This window comes from Tenrec ecaudatus, chromosome 16 (assembly GCF_050624435.1).
Source record: "Tenrec ecaudatus isolate mTenEca1 chromosome 16, mTenEca1.hap1, whole genome shotgun sequence".
Taxonomy (NCBI): Eukaryota; Metazoa; Chordata; class Mammalia; order Afrosoricida; family Tenrecidae; genus Tenrec; species Tenrec ecaudatus.
In genome coordinates, this window is record NC_134545.1 from 110,366,819 (window position 1) to 110,384,562 (window position 17,744).

The following is a 17,744-nucleotide window of genomic DNA, read 5'->3' on the forward strand; positions in this document are numbered from 1 at the left end:
CATGGGCAGTGTAGCTCACAGGTGGAGGCAGAGAACTGGCTAAAACAGCCAGCCTGCCCCGATCCCCGGAGAGCAAGAGAGAGGAAGCAGGCCTTGCAGAGCCATCTATCTCTTCGCCCTCCAATCAAACTGCGACCTGGTTAATCTCACATGCCCCTATTGCCCAGGTTGGCACAATAAACCCAACTATTAAAAGTAGCTAGGAATACATTTGACAGAAGAGATAATAATGGCCCCATTTAAAACTACAATTTTTTTGTCGTGTGGAATGTCTGAGGGCCCGAATATTTGAAGAACTCTATCACGTTCGGTGGAGTCGGAGATTTAGTTTGGGTAAGATGTGATCCTCTGCAGATTTGGCGCTAGATTCAATGACTATATTCTCTGCGGTCTTTTAAAATAGAAATTGACAAGTTGATTCCAAAATATACGTGAATCGCAAAGGTCTTTGAAAAGCCTAAACGGTGCTGAAACCCCATCGTAAAGCTGAGGGCTCACGCCTGACTTGCCGCTGCACTGTAAACCTCCCGCCACCCAGAGAGCGTGGTGCTGGAGCAGGGGAAGGCGAGGGGAGGAGACAGAGGATGGAACTGAGATTGCACAGGCCTAAGCTTCCACTGTCCACGGATCTTTAACAGGTATCGAACAATGCAGGTGGGAAATGAAACCCAACGAACAGTGCTAGAACAACTGGCGTCGCACGGTGACACAAATCTCTGCCACCCACTTCACCAAACCCTCAAACTGCCATCAGTCCATTCTGACTCACGGCAGTGCACCAGGGCAAAGTGGGCAGCCATGTATCAGGCAGGGCCAGAACAATCCCATCAAAGAAAGACACTGGTGGCGATCATTGCGTCAGTTTCAGGTCCCTCCCGATCTTTTTGTAGGAGAACAAAGCACTGCCGGTCCTGCACCTGCTCATAACCTTTGCTGTGCTTGAGGCCGTGGTCACTGCACCTGCTCATAACCTTTGCTGTGCTTGAGGCCGTGGTCACAGCCACTGTGCCCATTCTTTCCTCGGGCGTCGTTTTCTTTCTAACGAAACCCTTACTTACCAAGCACGGTGTCCTTTCGCAGAGACTGGTCCCTCCTGATAGCCTGTTCGAAGTATGCATGATGATGTCGCCCGCACCCTCTTTACACTTCTGAGCAGGTTTCGACTTCTTCTAAGGCAGATGGATCAGAGTTAGTTACAAAAGACTGTTTAACAAATAGATGAATAAACAATATCTCCATAGGAGCAGGTGGCCTCATTGTTCCCCCACAGAGCAGCTGTCAGGTTTGAACCACTGACCTGGTGGTTCACAGATGCCATGTGGTGATTTATTTGATGTGGCTCTTCTAGCCGTCGCAGTAAATCACATCAACTGAATTTTCCCTGATGGGTCGGAGTGGAAGAAAGAGGGGGGAGATGCTGAGACAATGTGATTCTGTGATTGTTCACAGGGTCCAATGTGGTGGTAAAAACTTGGACTTCTAACGTGGTGATTGTTCAGCTTTGCCATCCTACTGGGTATCAAGGGAGCCAGCTCAGAGCATAAAGGGGGCATGTCACTACCATCAAGAGATAAGAGCCAGGGGTTAAGCACATCTCCTCTTTCCAGGGATAGAAAGCTGCAACACAAGAGCAGCAGCAGCAGCAGCAGCAGCAGCCAGGTCCAGAGTACGAGGCAGTGCAACAGGCTTTACACCCCACAGAGTCAAGAGGCTGGCTCGTGGAGTAGCTTACCTCCCAGCACTTCATTGGAGGATCTGGGTGTGCTGAGTCGTGGAGTAGAGTTGAGTGTCGTACGACACTAGGGTGTCCTGAGATCTATGGCAGTGTGGGTGCCCGCTGGGCACTTGTTGGCAGAACTAAAAAATCTCTTTAACATTTCTTGAAGAGGGCAGGGACCAAGGGTCTGTGTAGCTGAGAGGCCAATAGCCAGTGGGAGGTGTCCCTGTGAAGAGGCTGTTTTGACAAAGTTCTGTGTCCCCAGCATCTAAGATCATAAATTGTAACCTGCTGACGTCCCCAATAAACCGCCTAATTGTGGATATTGTCTGTCACGGCAATGAATTGTCAAACCCAGCAGAGATGTCGAATGGGGTGGGAAGGATGGCTGGTGTCAGAATCAGTAAGATGGTTAAAGGCATGTCTCAACCCTGCCTCACGGAAACCAACCTTGGCCTGATGAGTGACATTCCCAGGCCATTATCCAAAGCAGCCAACATGTGACCTGCAGCGCCACCAGGGCCCCTTGTACGAAATACTGACAGCTGGACCCAGAGACAACATCTTCTCTAGCTCCCTCGGTGTGCTCTGGATTTGAACCACCAGCCTTGCGATTAGCAGCCCAATGCCATACCCGCAGCGCTACTGGGGCTTCCTAAATGGAAGCCTGGGAGCTGGACCAGTGAGCAGCATCGTGATCCACAGAGGAAAGATAGAAGCCGTCAGGGATTCCCCTTTACTTGTCTCCACCACAAATGCCCATCGAAGCAGGGAAAGGGGATCACACAGAGTTGGGCAATCAACTGCACAAGATCTCTGTAAAACCCAAAAGACAGTGGTTCCCAACCTGTGGGTCGAGACCCCTTTGGGGGTTGAGTGACCCTTTCACAGGGGTCGCCCGATTCATCACAGTAGCAAAATTACAGGGATGAAGTAGCAAAGAAAATAATGTTACAGTTGGGAGGTCACTGCAGGAAAGGGTCATGGCACTCGGAAGGTTGAGAACCACGGCAAGCTAAAGCGCTAAGATGTCTCTGAGGGTGAAGGTACACCTGCCCAGGTCCTGGTGCTTTTAATCACATTGAATGCGTGTGGACAGTGAACAATGCCTGCAGAAGACCTGAGCAGAGTGGATGCCTTTGAATGCGGGTGATGGTGGAGGGCACTGCAGATAGCTCGGATCTGTTCTGGAAGAAGATCCAGGTGGCAATGGCCCCATCTTTGAAACCCAGAAGGCCCAGCATCCGGAGCGCCTTCGAACCATCCTGCTGACCTCAGCATTGCTCCAGGATAGTCCGTTGTTTTTGTTTGTTTGTTTGGAGGACCGCAGAGGTCGGATTGCTAACCCTTTGTCTCTGCCTGTAGAATCCAAGGGCGCAGTCAGCATTCGGTGCGTCTTCTTGGACCCCCTCCTCCTGAGGAGCTGAGGGCTCTTTGGCTGCGGTGACCATCGCTCAGAGCCGCCGGCTGCCTTGTCTGTCTACCTGGAGACCGTGCAGCCCACCTTCGGCGAGCACGCTAGGACATGTGTCCTTAGTTTGCACAGCGAAATGGACCCGATTGTTCCCGTCTTGCTTTCGTTTCACCTCCTTCCTCTCACACTTTATTCTGAGCAGCAAGAAGCCCCATGGCACGCTCAGCTCTTGCCAAAGGCTCTCCGCAGCCATGTCTCCAAGCACATCCTTTACAAGTTCTATCTTCCACCAAACACGTAGACAGGACACAGGCAGGGTCCCTGCTTCTGCACAAAAGCATCGCCCACCCGCCCCTGTCAAATCCCATGTTCATAGGGTCCTTTAAACCCCACTTCACCCCCACATTCCCAGCAACATTCAGATACAGGCGCCGTATGTAAGGACCACGGAGGGCTTCTCTCCTGCAGCCCTCACCACCACTGCCGCCAACGTTCATAATCCTACCAATGGTTCCTCTGAGGCCTCTGGGCTTCTCCTACCGTTGCTAGGAGATGAGAAGCCTGCGGGACCTGTATCACAGCAACCTCGTGAAGGAAGACTGCTCAGTGCTGGGCCATCTTCCCCACGTTCCTATGCTTGAGCGACAGCTGTGGCCAGTGGAGACCCATCCCTGAGGATGCCTCTTTTTGCCTGACCCTCGACTTTAACAAGATGTCGTCCTTCTCCAGAGGCTGGTCTCTCCTGAGAATATGCCCGACGCACTTGGAAGGAAGTCTTACCATCCTCACTTCAAATGAGCAGTCTGTCTCCATGTCCTCTAAGATAGATGTTCCCTCTTCTGGCCGTTCATAGGATATTCAGGATTCTTCACCAACGCCGTAATTCAAGGCATCGCTCCTTCTGCAGTGCCTCGACTCGTCTTCACATTCAGGAAGCAGGGCTGTGTCCTCTGCGTACCATAGGTCATTAAGGAGCCTTCTCCCAGTCTCGCTGCCACCTTCCTCTAGCTTCACAGATTATTTGCCCAGAATGCAGATGGAATCAACACAGTGAAAGGATACAACCCTAAGGCACGCCTTTCCTGAACTGAAGCTACTCAACGTCCCCTTGTTCTGTTCCCAGGACTTCTCCGTATTCTGTGAGGGCTTAGAGCCATATGCCTGCATGGAAGACCAGTTCCTATGACCATCGTTCAAACTTGGGTGCTAACCACCAGAGCCAGTGATGAAGAAATTAAAGAACTCCACCAATGCTTTTATTTAGTCCAACTTTGATCACATGCGATCAAGCTGCATGGAAAATTACTGGATTTGGAAAGTGAATGTGGGACACAAAGAGGAAGGTCCAGTGGTTGTAAAATATGGTCTCAATGGTAGAAACACAGCCGGATATTGTATTGCACCATGTTACAAGATCAGTGACTTCTTCATTACTGATAACTCTCTTCAACAGCATACATGGCAACTATACGTGTAGAAGGAACCCTGCTGGAGTGACTGCAAGGCCAGCAGTTCAAAGCCATCAGCCACTCCACAAGAGAACGATGAGGTTGCCCACTCCCACAAAGAGTTACAATCTAGAACCCGCAGGGGCAGCTCTACCCTGTCCTGCAGGGTCACTGTGACTCGGAATGGAGTCGTTGGCAGTCAGTTTGGTTCTGGGGTGTGCATAGACACCTCCCCAGATGGAATATCAAGGAATCTGGGACTGTGTCCAGGTGAAAGTTGGACACTGAATACGGATGACAGGAGGAGAATCGATGCATTTGAATCATGGCACCAGAGGAGAATGTTGAAGGTACCTGCAGAAAAACCAACAGATCTGCCTTGGAAGAAGTGAAGCCAGGGTGTTCCTTAGAAGCTAGGATGGCGTGACTTTTCTCACGTGCTTTGGACCTGCCATCAGGGAGATCAGCCCCTGGAAAAGGGCATCGTTCTTGGCGACAGAGAAGGGCAGTGACAGAGAGGAAGACCATCCACACGGCGGCTGGACACAGCGGCTGCAACAATGGCCTCAAACATAAGAGCGACTGAGGATGGCCAGGACTGGGCGGGGTTAGTTCTGCTCGTGCGCAGGGTTGACATGAGCCAGAACGGATGGCAGCACCTGGGGCCACGGCCACGACATCTGCGAAAGAGATGAAGAAGCAGGCTGCTGTGAGCAGCTGGAACAGGGCCCTGCGCTGTCCACCGTCCACCGTCCACCACGGGACGGGCCGCCAACGGTGCCTGTGCAAGTCCAGGTGAAGAGGAAGATGAAAAGCAGTCAGTCCACGAGAGCCAGACTACAACCTTGACGTTCACTCGTAGGCACCTTAAAACGCCCTCATCTCGCCGCCTTAAAACGCCCTCATTTCGCGGCCACCCAATGCCCTAACGCCGTCCACATTCTGGCTGTGTTTGAAAGGGGAATCATCCCTTTGGCACCGAAGTGTGCCTGGCATCCGGGGCACCACCACAGAAATACACGAGCAAGTGGCTCGGACTTTCTCACGGTGTGGGGGTTGGAAGTCCAAATTTAGGGTGCAGGCACTGGGCCAGGGCTTCCAACCCCCGGATGAGTCCAGCGGGCGGGGGGCGGGCGCCTTCAAAAGCAGGTATCTACATTTATCCAGGATGATGGGCTAGGGTACACATGTTGCTCCTTGTCGGGGCGCCGAGCCATTTTGCTCCTGGAAGGGGTCTGCGGGAGGCGAGGCTTTCTCACTCTGCTGGCTCTGGACATTTGAACGGCCTCTCCTGAGCGTGTCTGTTCCTGGGCGAGCTCCGTGGCTTCCCAGCTGTCTCCCGCCACCTTCCTCTGGCCATTTGCTTCATCTCTCTTTTTGTATCTCACAGGAGACGGACTCAAGACCCACCCTGCACTGACCCTGCCTCATCAGCTGGACGAGGGCATCCCATTCCAAAATGGGGTGATGGGCACAGGCCTGGAGGTCGGGATTGGCGGCCCATATTTTGGAAGGGTATGTGTGTCATCATTTGATCCCTAGCAGGGGATAAGGGCATGGGTTGTGAGCTCAAGTCTCTGCTCTGCCACTTGCCCCTGGGCGACTTGCTCTCCCTCTCCCCCTCCCCTTCTATAACATGAGGGGAGAAAGGAGAGCACCCACCACACATCATTGTTAGGAAATTGAAGGGAGACGATCCCTGGGGAGCCATTGCACATGTTGATGGAGGCTCAAGGTGATGAACAAGCAACTGTGGCGGATTGTAAACCCTCCTGGAAGCAAAGGCTCATCAAGCAAAGGACAGGAAGTCTCTTGGAGGGCGGGCGTGGGGATGCACAGCTGCTCCTGGCTCCAGGCTTGAAAAAGAAGGCTTGGAGGTGACAAAGGAGAATTCGGGGGGCAGAGGACACCTTCGCCCTTTGTTTTTGTCTAAAGAGACTTTTAAGCAGTCAGACTCCAGTTCATTGCCGAAATTCCTGCAGGAGAAACAGATGCATCTTTATTCCTAGAGCCGGATGTCGGTCAGTCTGGATGTCAGCATGGCATTGCAGCAGAGGGTAACCTAATGGAAATGACAAGAAAACAAGTCTTCTACATAATTGACTCACCGTAAAAAACTTAAGCCAAGCAAGCAGCATGCCATGGCCTGGTCCCAGCCGTCCTGGCACCTGTGCCCCGGACAGAAACATGTGATTCGTTAAGTTTGGGCTGTGTGCGCAGAGGACACCCTGTGCAGACACCTGGCTGCTCATCACACTGATGCAAGTTTCCAGGATTCTGAGCACTTGGAGGGGATCCTAAGGGCTGAGCGCTTGAAGAGTCCTTCTGGCCACTCAGGGCTAGCTCATGTGCCCTCATCCCCTTACCCCCAGAATCAGCAGGAACAAGCCGGTCTGAGTCTCTCCAGGGAAAGAGGCCCCGGGGACCAACAGCACCCGGCTTGTCCTCCCTGATGGACGGTAACTAGATCAGATACTCCCCAATTAAACAACTTCAGCACTGGGCCTCAGGCTTGCAGCCAGGCCAGTCTAGGAAGCCACTTTCCAATCTAGCTTTAACAAGAAAAGAGATTTATAAATGGAGATGTCAGAACAATTGCGGAGAAAAACGTCAAACGGAAATTTAGATAATGCTGCTCTTTGGGTTGGAGTTGTAAGGCGATAGATAGCAGGACCAAAGCAGGCAGGGCTGCCGAGCACACGAGCGCACGAGGCCCTCACCATGGTGAGTCATTACTGCAACTTCCAGATCTACCACTCACCCGGGAGCGCTGTGCGGGCGGGTAGCGGCCCTGGGGTCTGCCCTGTCCTCTCCCAGCAGTACATGCCGGGGTCTGAACTCCGGGTGTCCCTGCTGCCCTGCACAGCAGTGCCAGGACTGATCAAAGGTGCTGGCCGAGAGGAGAGAGTGTGCAGACACAGTGGAGAAGCTGGGTAGCAGTCACCCACTAATGAGAAGATCCGTGTGACGGGTAGTGACATGCCAGCTCGCTGCTCCAAGAAGAGCCCTGGACGGTCATGATTGCAGCCTGGCCGTGGAAGGGAGCACAAATAGGAAGCTCCTGCTGTTTCAAGGGTGTCAACCGTGAGCTCATCACCAGGACCAGGGGTGTTTTCACCTACCACTGGCAACCGGGTCACTCCGGCACTCTGTCATTCCGACCAGGGACACCGGTGATGAGCATGTCATCTCTCGGCGAGTTACTGTGGATGAGAAGTCTAGCGCCAAACACACTCCAAAACCTTCAGGCCAGACAGGCGGCAGAAGTTCCACAGGGTAACAGGCAGGGGGTCTGGGAACCTCAAAGGCATGGCGGTGGAACATCCTCTAATGTGCATGCTGAGTGTTGGGGCTGAGGGCGCTCCAACCCTTGGGGATCTAGGCGTGGGCTCCACAGGGCTTCAATGGATGCTCTGGGATGGACGTCATGGGGCCTGGCTCCCTCCACATCTCCTGGTGGGCTAGAACTGCCAAGTCCACCTCTGTGTTAGCTGCCTGCCTCACTTCGGGCGTCCGCCTAGAAGTGGAGTCAGGCTGCGTGTGCAGTTCCTCCACTGTCCTCTGTGACTTCCTGCATCTGCCGCCTGCACATCCTGTGATGTATCTGGGTGGGTCAGGTGGCTCCGTGATGACATGCACTGCTGATACCTGGGTCACCTGGCCACTGATGGTCCCTCCCAAGCCCCTTCCTAGGGAGTGACACATGGAGCAGCGTGCCCATCTTCCAGAGTCTCACCACCTAACTAGCCATGGGGGCATCTGGTCAGACTGTGAAGGGGTGTGGAAAAACTGGAGGCAAAGTTCTATTATCTCTTCATTCAACTTTTCCATGAACTTCTGAAGCCCTGACCTGCAGCTCACAAGTAAGCCCAATTTAAATCGTCAAACCCACAGCAGCTCAGGGTGCCCGGGAGTGGTCCGAGGAAGTGGCCTGTCACTTTGAGAAAGTGTGTGTTTCCAAATGAAAGCCCTCCCCTCCCCCGCCCCCCAAGGGGCCGAGGCTGGCCCAGCTCTCCCTGCCTTGAAAGCAGAGAGGATTCTGGAACCTGCTGCCATCATCAACCCCCCACAAGGCCACCAAGAACAGTCCCAGAGATCACACTGTGTGCTGGAGGTGGGGTGGGGGTGCGGTGTGTTAACCAGCAGGCTGTCTGCATTTTCGACACAAGCCCAGTAACAGTGAAGGGGAAAAGTCAGGCTTCCCTGCAAAGGAAGGTCGGCCTACACATTGCTTAAAAAGTGACCCAGCACTGCCCCTTGCTAAATTTAGTAAGCAAGACCTATATTTTTAAGCCCGAAGGCTCCAAGTCCTCTCTGTTTCTCTGCTTAAATTCCAAATATGTATAAAAATCTGTCCTATTATAAGACCTTCCTGTGCCCCTGAGAAAAAATTAGGCCATAGATCATCTGTGCCTTGCATGCCTTCTTAGTTTCCCAAGATGTTGTAGGTTTGCAGGGGTTGATATTTACTGAAGAACACCATCACTGCAAATAATGCACCTGGAAATTAGAGTCTTTAATAGCTAGAACACTTATATATGCATACTGTATTTTCCCACATCTATAACCACCACAGAGAGCCCTGGCAGCACCATCCGGTCAGCACTGGACCGCCAACTACAAGGTCAGCGGTTCAAGCCCTCCAACTACTCCACTGGAGAGCGATGAGGCTGTCTGCCCCTGTAAAGACTGACAGCCTCGGAAACCCAGCCTCAGGATCACTATGTGTCGATATCAACTTGATGGCGAAGTGTTTGTGTTTGCTTTTTTATAAACCCCCCCCCCGCCCCCCGGGAGCAAGCTGGTTTTGATTAGGTACAGGGTCGATGGAGTCTATGGAAAGGGAGGAGAACTGGAGTCAAGCCATGTATATCACTTACAGGGGAACAGCAGAGAGGACACGCCAGCCATGGAGAAATCCAAAGGGAGCAAGCCATGAGGAAAATAATATCACACAATTAGCCGCACAGTAGCCCAAGCCCCCCACCACCAAGTCTGCTCCAACTCACAGCACCCTGCAGAACAGGGCAGACCTGCCCCTGCGGGGTTCCCAGGCCGTAACTATTTACAGGAGTAGAAAGCCTCATCTTTCTCCCATGAGCCCAATTTAAAAGTGAATTAACAGCAGTAAAAAGCACAACGGCCTGTTAAACCTCCACCAGAAACCAAGGGAAGAATGAAGGCCTCCAGACGGTGGAAGGAAAAGAGCGTGGGCATGACGGGAGAGAGGACCAGGCTAAGCAGCCATCACTGGACCATGAGCAGAGAGGACACATGCAAGATGGGGCTGATGGCCACCACCCTGAACAGGAGCCATGTTCAGCCAGACCGCCAAGAGGCAAACCATTCAGAGGGTGCCCTCTGATCAAACCAGAAACAACCGAGGGCTAGATCACCTGAATATGACTCTTTAAAATCCTCAAATAACTGGAAACTCACCAGTACACTTCTAAACGGCCCATGGGTAACAGTAAATTAAATTAAAATGGAAGTGATAAAGTTCTGTGTATTGAAGGATAGCCAATGTGCAGCAGGACAACCTCGGAGGGGTGCAGCTAATGCCACACGCAGAGGAAAATGCATAACCGGAAATACATATGGAAGGACAGAGGAAAGGATGAAATACACTCTGCAGGAAGTGACCACAGGAGTAAGGTAAACCCAAGTCAAAGAGACCAAAGAATAAAAAAGAATATCACACAAAGCAAATGGGCAAGACAGAGAAAATAGAGCCCAGAGTACTTTACATTGATTTAAATAACTTGACAACCTTTTAAAAGAATTGCTCTTGGGGGAGGGGGAGAAAGCACAGATTCCTAATAGGTGGAATTAAAATTCAAACATCACCACAGCGTCTACAGACATGGAAATGGTGATGAGAATATATTATAAATAATTGTATGCAAATTCATTCCAAAATTATGAAAGGGAAAAAATCCTACAAAATCGTAGAAAATGGATATAAGAAAAAGTAGAAATTGGAGTCATCTCATGTTTAAAGAAATGGAATTGGTCATTCATATTTTTCCATACCCAAAGAAAAAAATATCTCTCGGCTCAGATGGCTTCATTAACAACTTAGCTATATATTTCTGGAGAAAATGACACGTCTCACAGAAACTTTTCTAGAAACTACAAAAAAGAGAAACCTGGTCCAATTCATCCTTTAAAAACTGTAAATCAGGCGGCTCACATGTCAATCAGTTTTTTATCCAAACCACTAGTCGACCCTAATACTAGGCGCCCCCCGCCCAGGGCACCCACCCTCCATTTCACCTGTCAACACCTCAACACCCTGCAACAGTCATGCCATCAACATGCCTGTGGCCTCCCTGCCCCTCCCGTGATCACTTCCACAGGCTGTCTGTCCCCCGTAGTATGCGGTATGCACGTCGTTAGCTTGGGTTGTCTCCCCTTTTCTATCAGTGGCCTTGTCGTTGTCCTTTCGTGCTTGACTAACTTCCCCCAGCGTCTGTTCTCCAGGTCTCTCCATGTGTGGCATATTTGTTTCCAGGTGTCTGAGCTGTGCCCACAGTGCTGGGACATGCGTTCAGTCCCAGGCGCAGCAGCAGCAACAGCCTGTGAGGGGTCTAGTCTCTGCACAGCCTCTGCAGTCATTGCTGTCTGCGTGTGTGCGTGTGCACACGGCTCTCACTCTAGCTCGTGGTTGTACAGAGTTGTGGTCCCGGCAGTGGTACCCCAGTGGCTCTGATTTGCACCTCCTGGGTGGCTAGTGGCGGCGAGCATCTCGTCATATGTTTGTTTCCTCTGTGGATGACATCCTTGCTGAGTTGTCCGTCCGTGCTCTTGGCCTGCTTTCCAAGGAAGTGATGGGGCATCTCTTCTTGGGGTGTTTCAGTTTCCTGCAGATGGTCAGGATGAGCCCCTTTTAGCTGTGTCACTGTCAGAGTTGGGTCCCCTCCCGAGGTTCCCTTTCCCGCCCTTTGATGAAGTCTCCAGGGCCCAACCTGACAGTCACCATTTTAAACAAGAAAAGCACTGGTCACGCAGCTTTCTCCATGAATGTAGATACAAAGTCACCAAACAAAAGCCTGGCGCAACACAAACAGGGAAATAGATCCAGTCTAAATGGATTGATTCCAAAAGCTATGAGGGCGCTTTGGCCGCGCCTTCCCCTTGCCCCTCAGGCCATGGCCGTCCTGCAGCCCTGAGGTGGGGCAGGGTAGCTGTGCGGCAGGGACGGGGGCCTGCTGCGGGCTTGAGGGGGCATCAGAGCCCACATAGGCTGAGAAGAAAACCCATCAGGAGGAAGGGATTGGGGGCAGTGACTGGAGTGAGCAGTGTGGGATCACCCCAAAAACAAGGTAGGCACAGGCTTGCTCATGCTCACGTCCGAACCTGCGGTGAGCAAGTTCACATCCTCGAACCACATCAAAGATTCTGCTTGTGGACAGGACTGGCATCTGCCTCTCTCCCAACCCCACAGCACCTTCCTGCGGAAACCAAACTTCTTTTCACATTGCCAGCCTCGGCAGGGACGGTCCAGGTAGGCAGCTTATCCCCAGGATGACCGTGTCTACTTGCTCACCTGCACTGAACAGGTTCACGGGGGTTTCACCACACACGGAACCAGACCCGGTGAAGAGTACCTTCCTTGGCGAGTTGGGCACAAAGGACAGCTGGGTTACACAGGTCGGCGCAACCAGTCACAGGTAAGAAGTGCCAGTGCACCAGGTGGAGAAGGAAGAGTGAGTCGGAGGAGAAGGCCAGGTGGTGCTGGCGGACAGGCGAAGCTCTGCACACAGGACAAGCTTATGGACAGATGAAAATAGATACATGCGGACACAGGCATGTAAATGTTTGCGTGCATACATATCGATGGTATGCATGCATGCAGAAACGTGTACAGGATCACTCACCTCAGAGACACGGCAGGTTAGTTCCAGGCTGTCTCGTTCAAGCAAATGTCGAGACAAGAAATGTCAAGAAAATGGCGAGAGGGTCGCGCCATTTTGGTCTCCCAGTGCCTACAAAAGCCATGTTTACAGTGTGCTGTGTAGTCTACTGAGAGAGCAGTAACAAGAGGAAAATGCTGGGAGTCTTGTGAGCTGGACCAAAATATGGCACCGGGACACAGGGCGAAGCACTGTTGGCACCAAGAGACTTGCTCGATGCTGGGTGGCGACAAGCCTTGCACATCCCACTGCAGAAACCCGGGATCTGTGGCTCTTTCGAGCCAAGTGCAGTACGGCAAGGCCTGCCTGCCTACACCTGCAGACGCATTAGGCCGGCAGGCCAGTCAGAATGAGCTCCCACCAGATGGGTGAGGGGCAGTTTGACCGTTGAGATGACGAATAATGACAGCAAGAGACTGTGGTCCCCTGAGAGGAGTGGAAAACCAAGAGACCTTTTGGAAAGAAACTGAGTCAGTGGTGTAAAACGTGACGAGGAGCAGGACGTAAGGAGCTTTGAGGTACCTCCTCGCAAAACAGTCAATCATTAGAGTGGAGAAATCAGCAGTTGTACAGTGGACACGTGGCCAACAGGCTCACAAGCAGAAAAATGTCAATTGCATTCCTACATGCTCTCCACAAACGATTACAAAGTAAAATCTTAGTATTATTTACATCTTACTTACAATATCATCCCAAAGTGGAAAACCGTAGGTGCAGCTCTAAAACACAGGTGCAGGTTCTGCCCTTTGAGAACTAGAATAGCTATGGCCAGGAGAAGTCACTGGGAAGATCATCCACGTTCCTGGATCGGAGTCCCCTGTGCGGTTCAGATATGGGCTCTCCGATTCTGATCTGCAGGGGCTCAGCGATGCCAGCCAAAGTCCCAGCCCTGTCACTCGTGTGAAAGGGCCACTTGCAGAGCTGTGCTCTCTCACGGTGAGTGGTTTTTACAACTTTCCCAAAGCCAGTTGACTGCACAGGTTTGTGCCCCTTAATATGCACCCAGGTCATGTCTCACTACATGTGCCAGACCGTGACCCATATGGTTCGTGTTTTTCTCCCTCACTCCCACCCTGGGTATAAAGGGGTCCTGGTAGGGTGGTGGGCTACACATCGGGCTGCTGTCTGCACGGACAGTAGTTCAAACCCACCAAGTGCTCTTTGGGAGTAATAGAAGAGGATTTCAGCTTCTGTATAGATTTACAATCTCAAAAACCTACAGGATCTCTCACTCCAGGCCAGGATAAACCCTGGAAAACCTCCTCCTGCCCTGCCGGCCGGTCCCTGGACTCCTGATTCTGGGCAGTGGTGCTGGCGGCATGTGGCCAGGAAGCAGCTACACCACAGGGAGGTGGGAGCAAGGACCACTGCGAACCAAGCTCCTAGCCCCCACCTACTGCTCCCCACCAGTGCCCGCAGCCACGTCTCCAAGCCCCCCAGCCTGCCCCACCCACTCACGTTGCACCCACACACACACAAAGTCCCACATAAAGACCGCCAGTGACGTCTCCTCCTGGCACAGCCACACAGCCAGCAAGGCCAGCCTCCTGGACCAGTGAACAGAGCTGGGGGAGGGGGGTCCGTCCAGGGGACACCATAGGTTTGAATTTAATACACTTTACAAGGATTTAACTTCTGGTTGTAAAGGGACTGCCTTTGTCTAAGAAGATGTTCTCACAATACCCAAATTGCAGCCACCCTATTTCACAGAATGGGTGGTGAACACTAAACAGCGCACACTTGTGTTGGCACTGCTGTTCTTCCTGGCTCCTGGGTCCTCGTGTGCCAACCTGGGTGTCTCTTCTCTCACCACATTGTCTTCACCGCAACAAGCCTTGCGATGAAGCATTGACTCCTTGTCCCCTCCTCCCACATATTTGTTCTTTCTTCTAAGGGATGTTGGAGAGTCATCTACCCTCTTTGCCAGAAAAAATCTGCAAAAGAAAATCAGTTGGCAAACTTACAGGAGCTGGCAACAAAACTCTAGAGACTTCTGTGACGTTCCAGTGTGGGTTGACCTGAGGAGAGAGACACACGGTGAAAGAGGGCAAAATCCAGAGCACAGAGGTCAAGCCTCACACACAGGACCACCTTGTTCTTGACAAAAGTGCCTGATGACCCATTGGAAGGGAGTAGAGTCTGCTCAACACATGATGGAGGACCCCTGTCCAAATGGGTAAATGACCCAGGCATCTCACGCAACGCCAGGAAAGAGCAAGCTCAACCCACACACCCAAATGCAAACCTTCTACAAGAACACACAGGAGAGAATTCTCCCAACCAGAGACCGTAGGCTGGCAAAGCTCTTGTAGAAGGGACGCAAAAGCGCAAACAATAAAACACCAACCAGTTCTCCTCTGTCCTGCAAGGGCACTGTGAGTCGGAACTCACTCCATGGGAGTTGGGTTTTGAGAGCTTTCAATAGATTCCATCACCACCAAATTCATCTACTCACCGAAAGGAGTCATTAATGAAATGAAGAGGCCAAAGGAATAGAAACTATTGGGGAGCCGTATGTTTCAGAAAGTCGGGTCCTATCAAGAATTCTTGGAACGCAAGACTAGGAAAGCTAACACTTTGCTTCAAAGGGACTTGCAGAGAACCTTCCAAAAAGAAATGTGCGCGGGTGACAGCATGCTTGCTCACCAGGCAGCCACACATGAACATCTCAGTGAGTTTCCATCAGACAGGACGAGACACACATGGGCCATGCCCAGGGCCAGGACAGCATGCAGCAGGTGGGCCCCACACCCTGTCTGTGGGGCGTGTGAAATGGAGCGGGCAGAGATGGGGTGTATTCACCCCGGAATACCGCATATTTAGTATGTTCATGACAGCAAACGATGTCAATGTTCTTTCTAACTTAGAGCATTTGCTTATTCTTGACCCTGAGCCATTTTACCTCAAACCCAGAAATGGGCTACTTCATGGAATCTTCCCTGATGGTCAGGATGGGTTTGGTGTCAGCCCTATTTTGTTGTTCTCGCCTCTTTGTGGGTTCTGCTTTCACAAAGACATTTGGTTGAAGAACGCTGCCCCTCAGCCCCCACTCCCCTTAAAAACGCTCAAGCACGACTCTAAGCTTTGCAGTGCAGGTGAGTGTACTTCTGGGAAAGGGCTCAGGTGTCCATCTGGGAGAAGCTGTTTGGATGATCGTGACATTGCTGGAGGACTCGGGCCTGGCATCAAAGACGGTGCTCCCATGCATGATTTGCCAATGGAATGGGTGAGCGGAATGGACGTTCACGCTGCATCCAAGTTCACCCTGAGTCTCTCTGCTGTGGAAAATGACCTCACCCTCACGCTAGGTGTGGGTAGTCATGGGGATGGTAGGAGAGACCACCTGCTTTCAAAAGCAGGGGTTTCTCCAACTCACAGAAGGTGAGGATGCCCTGCACTGGCTGGTCCTTACCCAACGGGAGCCAGGCCTGCATCAGCCTCTAGCATGTGAGACCACGACTCCACTCCGCACCAGCAAGAGGGACATTCCCATTATCTCCCAATGCCGTGTCTTCCTGAACTTTTTGAAGCTCCTGCAGACATCTCTTATTGTTGGAGTTGGGTGCCTCACTCCCTCCCGGCCACCGAGGCCAGGCCGGCTCACAGCGACCCTGCGGGACATGGCAGAACCACCCCGGAGGGCTTCTGAGACTGTGACTCTGTGGGAATAGGAAGCCCTGTCTCTCCCTCAGGTGCCTGATGCTTTCACACTGCTGGCCTGGCAGTCCCCAGCCCAGCGCATGACCCCTACCAGGACCCCTAGTTCTATGCCAAATTGTGATGGGGGGGGTGGATTGTGGTAAGCTATGTATGTAAATTCCACGCACAGTTCAGTGTCCCGGCTGTACACTCTCCGTGCTCCTGTTGCTAGTGCCCTTTCGTATCGTCCCTGGGAGCTTAGTCTCTTCTGACTCGACGTGCTTCAACGGGCACCAGAACAAGACACTGCCCGGTCCTGCACCATCCTCCCAACCTTTGCCGTTTGAGCCCATCAACTGGGCCCATCCATCTCGTAAAGGGTCTTCCTCGGTCTCACTGCCCCGCCACTTTACCGGGCGTGACATCCTTCTCAGGGACTGGTCTCTCCTGATGACAGGTCTGACCACCCTCGATTCTAGGACGCATCCTGGCTGTACTTCTAGGCAGACCTGCTTGTGCTCCAGCCCGTCCGCGGTCTTTTCCATCTTCTTTGCTGGCTCCGGCACTCGGAGGCATGCATTCTTCGTGGATCTTCCATTACCACCGCCCACAGGCGGGTGTTTTCCCCAGTAATTATGGTTTTGACAGAATTGCAAAGAACACTAACAGCTCCAAGACTGATATTATTTAATGATCGAGATCACTTAAACATTAACATTTTTAACCATCCCTGAACCCAGAGAGGTTTTTCTTATGTGAAGTAGCTACCCACACGCATATTATCCGATTAACGGGAACAGGGCTTGGAGCTCGGCTAGGAAGAAAATCTCCCCGCCGTAAATGTGAGCCAGAACCAGAGTTTATTTATCTCCAACGCTGGAAAGCTCCTGCTCCTGGCTCTCGCTCAAACCTCTAAGAAATCTGTGTGGGAACCAGTGGAAACGCAGCCTCTGCAGCTCAGCCTGGGAGCAAGCTGTGCCCTAAGACAAGGCTCCTGGTGGGCTTGCAGCGGACCATCCCAGACGGCTGTCGGCTGTCCGGCCTGCCTCCAGGAGCTGAGCCCTGGGCTGCTCCTCAGCTGAACCGCTCAGAGAGAGTTGAGTGGCCATTGGCCTGCAAGCCTGTGGCTGTGGTGGGCCACTCACAGAAGCCCCAGCACCAGGAAACCAAGCCCAGCACAGCCCTGCCCCGCCCCAAGAGCAGCTGCTAGCCACAGGTTTTCCAGGGGCTTGTTCCCAGAAGTAGGGCACCAGGTATTTCTTCGAGTCTGTTTCCATCTGGAATCTCAGTTGAACAACATGGCAGCCACACTCCAGCCGCTGGTGACAGAGGGACAATCGCTGCACATGAAGTGCATTAGCCAGGAATAAACCTGGGTCTCCTGAGAGGAGGGGAGAGGGCTCCTGCAGACCATCAATGCCCTGCTAAGCCAGGAGAAGCTTCATCTATGGCAGTGGTTCTCAACCTGAGGGTCTCAACCCCTTTGGGGATTGAACGACCCTTTCACAGGGGTCACCCAATTCATAACAGTAGCAACGAAGTAGCAACAAAAGTAATTTTATGGTAGGGAGTCACTACAACATAAGGAACTGTATTACAGGGTCACGGCA